Below are 10259 nucleotides of genomic sequence, written 5' to 3' on the forward strand. Positions count from 1 at the left end.
AATTGGCCTAATACTATTATCCATCTCTAAGAGTTTTGTGAAGATTGCATCAGTTACTATATGTAAACTACTGGGAAAAGCACCTAACACATAATTAAAAACAGCAGCTCACATCTTGGATGCTCTGGGAGCATCTCACACTCAATATATCCCAAATTAAATTCCTCACTATCCTCCCGTGGCTGCATACCTAGTGGATTATCCATCGCAGCTGGACATAACCCCATCCCTAGCATGACCCAGTCTCCACACTCATGAGCTATCATTGACTACTCCCCTACTCTCCACAGCCAATAAATGACCAAATCTTGTTAATTTCGTATTACATGTGCTTGAATTTGTCTCTCCACCTCCAACCCTACTAGCACTTGGGTTTCTTCATAATCTTGTGGTCTCTCCACAAACTTCCAGTGAGTCTCCTCAATCCAATCTTGTCTCAAATTGTGTTTCTACAGACACAGAGCCATAAGCTGTCAAAATGCCTGGCCCGCTTATTCTCCTTCATGCCTTTTGGCAATTTCCCATGATCTTCAAGATGAAGTAACAACTCACTGACCGGGGATGAGAGGCTACGCGTGGCCCGGTCCTTCCCAGGCCCACCAGTTCTCATTGCCACCCATGGTTCCAACGACCCTGTCTGCTCACGGGTCTTTAACTTTCGATGTGTGGCGCTCCCATCTGTAACACGCCTCTGGTCTCTTCCCAAACCTGGCTACATTTCTACCACTATTTCCTCAGAACACCTATTCTTTACAGACCCAAAGGGGGGTGTGTGTGTTGCGGTCCAGCTAAGCAGACGATTGAAACTGGTACTTTACTACAGAGCAATGGACATCTTTGCTCTTAGAAGTCAATGTTTTCCGATTCTCTCTTCTACTTGGAATGTATCTCTCGGCCATGCACAGAGGCCTTTTGTCTTGTAGCCTCTACCAACATCCTTGTCCCAGTCTTTAAACTTCTCCTTTTCCCCTTATGCAGAGCGTTTTGGCCACCAGTTCATTTGATACAGGCTCCAGGAAATACTCAGAAAGCCTCATAGTCATAACCAAATGCAGCAAGCATGGAATGATTTTTTTAAATCAGTTCTTTTCCTTACACACATTGATGAATCATTCCCTTCTCTTTTCCAGGACATAAGAAAGTATGTTTTATGATTTTAGCTCCCGGTATGATGGGATTCATTAAATTATCTGAGGAAGACTGCAGATGGGGCTAAGCCACCCATGGCTCGTCTTCTGAAGGTTCAGGACGGGCAGGTTTCATGAAACAGGGGGAATCGAGTGTCAAAGCGTCTTCAGAAATGAAAACTGTGACATGGGGACAGAATGTGGTCATCCATCCTGCAGACGTTTTACACAAATAAAACAAAGTCGAATTAAATGACATCAAAAACAACACAAAATAAAAATCTTAGAGAAGAAAGCAAGCCAGAGAGGCCCGGAGAGGAAAACAGCTCGGTGGGAAAACATCCAGTTGTAGATAAGAGTCTCCGTTTTGATTCTCATTGTAAATTCTTGTCTCAGTTTTGAACGAAACTCTAGGGAGGTGGGTTTGATCTTCTCTTTGGAACAAGAGCCATTTTTTTAAAATTGTCTATTCTAAGGGTCATCAGCTTTCAGTGAACTCTTGCAAATATTTCATATCAAAGCACATAGTCGTATTTCAAAGGTTGAAGTTTGGGAGTATTTCTAACTATGTCTATAAAGCATTTTTTTTTCTTTTCTTTTCATGGTGGTCTTAGTAAGCTAAGACTAATGACTAATTTTATTTAGAGTTGTGTGTGTGTGTGTGTGTGTGTGTGTGTGTGTGTGTCTAAGGGAGAGAGAGAGAGAGAGAGAGAGAGACAGGAAAACATCCCATTGAAAAGTTTCTGGAAATGTGCCAGAGTTTGAGATCTCCTATCAGAATCTTTCTGTGTACTACTTACCTACTTCAAAAATGCTTGAGATGAGACAGAAAATTCATCCCCGTCTTCACTTCTTTCTGAGCATACTAGGAATACTAAACTTCTCTCATAATTCTTTAAAGCCAGACTCAGTTTGAAGGCCTGTGTATTGTTTTCTCAAAAATCTGGTAGCCCACTAGTTCACGTTAGTAAGCTGGCTTGGAAGTTACAGTGACTTCATCTCAGCACTGATATTCTCTCATTTATTCTAATTAAATAACAGCTCAGCTATCACTTTAAGATCATTCTTCCAAGATAAATGATTAATTTATCATAGGTATATGTATTTATAGAAACGACATCAATTCAACAAATAATGTGATGAGAGTCTACTGTGCATAAAGCCCCAAGCGTTCTTTATACACATGTGATTTAACTCTACAGAGAAAATGCTGCTTCGGACAGAAGTGTTGTCTGTGTGTCCCTGAAGTGTCTCCTCGTCACTATTTTATGGACAAAATCATGTGCTGGGACTATTTCATGGACAAATGGAGTCTCGAAGGATGAGTTAGAGCTCATTAGACAAATGTCAGCTTGTGTCAAGGCATGGATAGAGGAAGGCACAATTTTGGATGGATTTGTGCTGGCCCATCCATGTTCCATCACCCACTGTGTCTTTGTAGAAAGTCAGCCAGGATCGTGGGAAGGAGGGGGATTCATCTCTGACCTCAGAGCAGAGGGAAGCTAATTGGCCACACGTGGTGGAACTGTAACCCAGACCTTATCGCCATGGTGACAACAAATTGAGTTAGCTGGCCACAGCTGTTTTGGTAAATACTGACACACTCATAGTCATCCACGATTATTTAAAGCCTATTTTAATAGCAACCACACACTCTATGCTGTCACCCTCCAACCTCGCAGAGTGTCTAGGGTTAGTAACATTGTACAGACCAGGAGATTAAAAATGCATTCCTTCTTGCTCAGAATATTAAACATAAAACAGATGGTCAAGAGCATTGCCTATCTCCATAAATGGACAATTTTATCATATGAAATCTTTGACGTTAGTATATATCGTTGCATTCTTTATTGATATTTTAAAATAGCACAAGCTGATATTGCTTGTTAATGGAAGCAACAAAGAATGTTAAGGAAGAATGGGTACGGAAAGAGCCGTCCTTGTCTATGAGAGCATCTATGAGTGTCAGATGCTAGAAGACGTTGTCGAGCTGATGTAGAGGAGAGGGCCTTCCACAGGTGGCCAGAGAGCCATGGGAACTTCCTGGGGAAAGAGTCTAGGTCTCCAGTCATGGTGGCAGGAGGTAGAAACTCCTCAAAGAATATCAGACTCTTCAAGGTCAAGGTGAGTTCAGCCAAGCTATTAGCAATGGTGGAGATGGTGGAATGGATTGGAGTCTGGAAGAGCACCAAGAAAAACACTAATATGCTTATCCTGAAAATTATCCCGGGCCAAACCCTAACTTTCTGGAAAAAAAGTAGAGAAAAGAAAAGGGCAATGACATAGGGGCTGAAAAACAGAATTTGTACAGTTTTGCGTATTCCTTTGGGGCCTAGGGTTGAGGGCCTCACCACAGCTGAGTCCAGTCTCCTTCTACATGAAACACATAACACAGGTGGACTGGTCCCTGGCATCAGGAGGGCTGCGTTGCTGGAGGCCGGCTCGTTCTAATTACAAATGGCGTGGTCCTAGCTCAGCATGACTTTTTATAGAATACGGTCCCTTGCTCATTTAATCAACACACACAGAAGAGAGCCTACGTTCTCTGTAAACAAACAAACAAGTCAGGGTAAAACCAGAGACATTTCACATGCCGGTGCACAGGCAATGCTTCATATACCATCAAAAACCATCAGACCTACAAAATACTACGACGCTTGCAAACCAGAGGGAAAAAAACCACAAGGGTTTGCTGGTTCCAGAGTCGGAGCTAGCAAACAGGGCTTTAGAGGCCACTTTTATAAATGTATTTGAGGCTTTACAGGGAAGAAGAAACGAATGGCTGGCAGATGACATAAGAGGGCAGAGAAAGGGAAATCGGAAGAGGGAGCCAAGTGGAAACGCAACGTCACGAAATTACTTATATGTGAATAAAAAACACATCGGACAGACTCAACAACAGAAGGCAGATGAGCAAGTTGAAGAGATCTCGAGATGGAAACTCTCCAACCGGAAGCCCAGGAAGCACAGGTGGATGCAAGCTGGGTCGTGTGACAGTGGCAGGAGGGCTAAGCACGTGCGCTCAGCACTTCAGAAAGAGGGAAAAGAGTGGACAGCCATTTCGAGCTGGGACGGGCAAAATCTCCCAAACTGGACGAAAAGCCGCCTACACATACCAGATACTCAACGAAAGCAAGGGGAAGACACACGAAGAAACCCGCGCCGATGCACATCACAAACGGTGCAAGATAAAAGATAAGCGGAAAGTCTCAAGGCAGCCAGAGGGAGAGTCCTCGTGTCGGGGAGACCAATGGTGGGCAGGATACATGAGAGAAACGTCCATTAACTCGGGAATTCTCCTTCGGAAACGAAGGGGGAAATGTCCGGCAACACAGATTTGTTACAAAGGAATTATTCCTCATGAATGAAGGGACATAAAACCTTTACAGATAATGTGAGCTCGTTTGTTGCCAGCAGACTTGCAGTGTAGGAAATGGTAACGATACTTCTTCGAGTTAAAGAGCGACTGTGCGTGGGTAGAATTTGGGATCTTCAGAAATAATCCCAGAACCAGTAAATGTGTGCATACATATAAACGATTTTTTCACTTTTTCTTGATTTTTGAAAAGTAAATTGACTTTATGTCGGAAACTACAAAATTGTACTGTGGGTTTGATTTCATACATGCTACTGAGGTGTGTGGAAATCCTGGTAAACATTGTACCTAAATTCTTAAATTCAAGATCGCCGTGACAAATTAATTGCACAGCGCAGTCCTGGGGCAGTGCCCAGAAAATAATTCAAGTGCAATCGGTTAAATATCCAGGAGATGGAATACAAGGAAATGCTTACAGTTACTCAACAAAACCAAAAGAAGGCGGCACGTGAAGACCCAAGAAAAAAAAGATGTGAAGCAAACCGAGAAACGATATGAAGACAAGAGACTTAAACCAAGATAACCCTACGTATCAATTGCCTAAAACATTCACAGTAAAAGACCGAGATGGTCAGAACGGATTGACAGAAGCAAGGCCCATAGTTGTGAGGCGTTTCTGACAAATAACTTTGCAATGTGCTTTAATATTTTTACATGTTAAATCTCCATTAATAACTCTGTGTGTGTGTTTCTAAAAGAGTAACATGAATGTCACAGAGAATGCACATATCTGAAAGTTGGCGTTAGGTTGCCTGGAGTAATTAATTGAACATGCAGAGAGCTCTAAATTTTCTGGAATCTGTGTACGGAATGCATAGGGAATTCATATTTGAAAGGAATGAGGACCTTCATTTCAAAAAGTTTCACTCAGCAAGATCCCTCATGAAGAAAGGACACCCGCACCTCGCTCAGACACGAGAGCCAGGTGGGCAAGTTCAGGCTGCAGGGACCACTCTGCCTGTGCTTGCTTTCTATCTTGTCCCTTTCTTCTACTGGCAAACACTCTTCCGATTTCCCTACTGGGTGAATTTTCTTCTTCTTCTTCTCCTTCTCCTTCTCCTTCTCCTCTTCTTTTCTGTCCCAAAGTTGACGCGGCCAAATACGAAAGCTGAATGACAACTAACCATGGTCTATTCTTGTCTTAATTTTTTTAACGTTTATTTATTTGAGAGACAGAGAGACAGAGAGAAGGGGAGGGGCAGAGAGAGAGAGGAAGACACAGAAACCGAAGCAGGCTCCAGGCTCCGAGCTGTTGGCACAGAGCCCCATGGCAGGGCTCGAACCCAAGAGCCAGGAGATCATCACCTGAGCTGAAGTCAGACGCTCAACCTACTGAGACACCCAGGCGCCCCATTCTTGTCTTAATTTAATGGTGTGTCTAAATTAAAGACCCTGTGAGGCTACTGCGTCCAGCATAAGCTCCCTGTAGGGAGGACTCAGGAAGAGACAACGTCGGGGACTGAATGTTTGTGTCCCCCTCCCCCAAGTTCCCATGCCGAAGTCCTAATCTCCTCCATGGCTATATTGGAGGTAGGGCCTTTGGGGAGGTGCACAGGGTCAGAGGAGGTCATGAGGCCGCGGCCCCCAGGGGGAATGGGTGGTACAAGCAGAGAGCGTGAGGGAGTCTGCAAAGCAGGAAGTAGCCTCACCGGATGCCAGATGTGCCTGGGCCAGGCCAGAGGGCAGCCTCAGACCGCGGGGCTCTGTGCAACCATCGACGGTCTGACACAGGCAGCCAGACCACTCTTCTGGATCTGACGCATTTAAATCGGCTGACTCACCATTTCTAATCTACAAAGTAGTCTGTGCTCATTTTAAAATTTGAAAAAGTTACAGAAAAAAATAAAAACCACCAACATGTCATCACATTGCATGTGTGTGTGCATGTGTGTGCATGTGCGCATGTGTGCGCATGTGTGCGCGTGTGTGAGCGTGTCCATGTGTGTGCGTGTGCAGGTGTGTGTGCGTGAGCGTGCGTGTGCATGTGCATGCGCTGTGTCTGTGCGTGCATGTGCACATACGCATGTGTTGTGTGTGCACACGTGTGTACACATGTGCACGTGTCTGCGTGCGTGTGTTGTGTGCGCGCACATGTGTGTGTGCACGTGTGTATGTGCGCGTGTATGTGTGTGCATGTGTGTGCGTTTGTGTGTGGGTATGTGCACTTGTGTGCGTGCGTGTGTGTACTTACATCACACTGGAGACACATATATACTTTTTATGTAAAGTATGTTATGGATATTTACCATGTAATCAATTTTTATTCAAAACATAATTTATAAGCCTCTATAAGTGTATACCTAACGATTTGATTATATTCTTCCTATTCCTGGACCTTGTCTTTTACCCATTCTCACCCTATTCATGATTTAATATGGTTATAAGCATCATTATACTCACAGTATGAATTTCTCTCTGATATTTGCATTGTTTATGATTTTAATATTTTTATTTTATATTATTACACTTGCACAATCCATACACGTACCGTTTTAAAATAAAATAAGAGGGGGCGCCTGGGTGGTTCAGTCGGTTGGGCGTCCGACTTCAACTCAGGTCACAATCTCACAGTCCGTGAGTTCGAGCCCCGCGTCGGGCTCTGGGCTGATGGCTCAGAGCCTGGAGCCTGCTTCCGATTCTGTGTCTCCCTCTCTCTCTGCCCCTCCCCCATTCATGCTCTGTCTCTCTCTGTCTCAAAAATAAATAAACGTTAAAAAAAAATTTAAAAGAAAAATAAAATAAAATAAAATAAAATAAAATAAAATAAAATAAGAGTATCCATGGACACACTACGTAACCCAACACGCAGCGTATTCTCGGGACTTAGGAGACTCTCAGTGCTCGTCCTTCCAAATGCATCCACTTTCCTCCACTCCCTCCGCCGCCCAGGTCAAAGCAGTCCTAAAGTTTAAGCAAATCGTTTTCTCTTTTTAAAATGGTTTGCTACATATCTGTTTCCTAAATAATGTACTGGTTAGGCCTCTTGGGTTTTGACCAACAAATGAATGAAGGCACACTGTACACATTCTTCTAGAACTTCTTTTCCACTCGTTTGGCTTTTGAGAATCGTCTAAGATGATAAGTGTGCCTACAGTTCAGAAACTTTCACGGATGTTTAATATTCCATTTTACGGCTCTCCTTTCTTGACATAGCATCTGTTTTGGGGCATCTGGAATATTTCTGCTTTTTGCCCTTGTCGAGACTGCTGCCTGGAAAGTTCTTGTGGCTCCTTCCTGACAACAAAACCAGGACTTCTTCTCAGGTGTCACGAACGGTTTTTCAGGGCAAAGTTTGGCCCATTGGTGGACCACCAAATCAATGTAATTGATGGTGAAATGTCCTTTTATTAACGAATTGGGGGGCACCTGGGTGGCTCAGTCGGTTAAGCGGCCGACTTCAGCTCAGGTCACGATCTCGCGGTCTGTGAGTTCGAGCCCCGCGTCGGGCTCTGGGCTGACGGCTCGGAGCCTGGAGCCTGCTTCCGATTCTGTGTCTCCCTCTCTCTCTGCCCCTCCCCCATTCATGCTCTGTCTCTCTCTGTCCCAAAAATAAATAAACGTTGAAAAAAAAATTAAAAAAAATATATAAAAAAAACGAATTGGAATTCAAGAGAAAAGAGAGAGAGAGAAGAAAGGGAAGACGAAGGGGGAGAAGAGAAAGAAAAAAGTAGACTGCACAGCACAGAGAGGAAAGTGGTTCTGCGAAATTTTCTGCTGGAGATCCGTGTTCCGATTGATGATATTAAGTGGACTTCTGTGCCTTTAATAAGAAGTGGCCGAAAGCTGCAAGCTGAGGGCGTAGACTTTGGCATGAAGCCACTGGCATCTCCAACATGGAACACAGGTGATGGGTTGTGGTAGGCGCCACAAGTCGTGTTCTGCGTAACTGTGTCAGTTTTCACCCGTGAGAGGTGGAGTGACAGCTCGCTTTGTCTAAGGCCTCAACTACTATTTCTGGCCGTAACAACAGAGCCCTCGACGGCAACAACTGTGCTTCACTGGCGCCCAGGAACGTGTACCAGTGAGCTCACCTCTCGGGGTCTGTTTCTTCGCCGCAGTAAATAAAGCAGCCACACCGGGACCTCTACGGTCTCCATGTAAAATGTCTTGATTATGAAGCACTTTCCGTAAGGGAGTGGAGGGACGTGGCCCACTGGGGGGAAGCTCTGTTGTTTCAGAGCACGGGGACGCTGTTCCGGGGACAGCACCCAATGCAGAGAGGACCACAGCCGCAGGTGAATGAATTTGCACTCTCCCCTGCTGTTTGCTATGTGAATGTAAGGTACCGCCTGGCGGTGAGGGGACAAGCCTGTCCCTGTGAAGGGACTAAGTTATAAAGGTTTATGTATGCAGAGCGTGCTTCACCAAGCACGAGCCCTTTGTAGTTTCTCGTTACCGTTGGAACAATTGGCGGACTTATAAAGTAAGAGTTTTTTCCACCAACTGCCAGGTTGTTTTGGATCTCATAGTGAAAACTTGGCTTGGATGTGGAAGAGTGGGTAAATTTAGAAACACATCTACAAATGCACTTTTCAGAAGAACCTTGACGGGAGGGGCAGCAGAACACCAACCCACCAGCTCCAGCATCCACGCGGTCAACCTCGTGTGTCATCAGTGCTGCTCCTAAGAAGGGAGCACGTGTGTCCCCGCTGGCCATCAGGCCCTGCTGCTGTGATGGCCAGTCTGCTGTAGGCTCTCAGCAAGGAGCATGGCCTCGTAACGCGCACACATTCAGAAGGAGCCCCTCAAATACACGTGGAAAGTACAGAATCGCCCCGCTCCTTTTACTGTCGTCTTGAGCTGCTTATTGGACAACGTGCCGTATTCGCCTCAAGCCCACGTTTACCGTGCATTCTCCTGTGTCATCGTGAAGGCGCCACTGCCTTGAACGGAGAGAACATTCCGCCGGTGAGGGTCAGAGCCCCGTTGAGAGCTCAACTCTGCTGGGAGGCCTGGGGGTGGGGATGTTCCACTCTCCGGGGCTAACGTCCATCCAGATGGCGAGTTTTCCTCCGTGTTGCCCAACATGACACAGCCAATTCTCTATCCCAGCTCTTGAGTTTTTCCAGGGAACAGTGTGGTTTTGCCCTACTTTTAGCAAGTCGAAGTTCTGTGCTTTTGCTCTGCTAGTGCATCTGAAAACATATGGACATTTTTGGCAAAAGAGAGAAAAAGCCATTTCTGATTCATTTGGCTAAAGCATGAATTTTTCCGAATACAGCAAAAACTCTTTTATGAAATACTTTGTTCTGCCATAGATTCCATTTGGCCACGGAGCAGGCCGTTGACCAGGGATGAACAGCGTTGCACAAGGTTTCCTCCTGACCCTGTTCTCTGATCTGTTCCTCTGACAGAGACGTCCATCTGCCCTGCCTCCTGGAAGGAATCTCTGACCTTTCCCAAAAGGGGTCCTGCTCTCCCCTCACTGAGGGGGGCGGTGGAGGGGCTCCCCCAGCAGCACACGGGTAGGGGTGCTCTGGAGTTGGGTGGGGAGAGGCGTCTGCCATCCGAAGGGCTCCTCAGGAAAGGCTGGAGGGGCGGTGCAAGTGTGGAGGACGGAGGGCCGAGCTTCCCCCCAAGACTGTCCTGGGCCAACCTGGACGGTGCTGATGGGGAATCAACAATCCCACTGTCACTAGGAAATCACCGGGGACACGTGTGGCGGTGGGTGCCTGGGAAACAAGGCCCTTCCTGCTCTGTGTCTGCTGAAGCCGGGTAGGCCCGGCGGAGTCCAGGGAGAAGTGTGTGATCTCTGA

This window comes from Herpailurus yagouaroundi, unplaced genomic scaffold (assembly GCF_014898765.1).
Source record: "Herpailurus yagouaroundi ecotype Mexico unplaced genomic scaffold, PumYag 198, whole genome shotgun sequence".
In the NCBI taxonomy this organism is placed as follows: domain Eukaryota; kingdom Metazoa; phylum Chordata; class Mammalia; order Carnivora; family Felidae; genus Herpailurus; species Herpailurus yagouaroundi.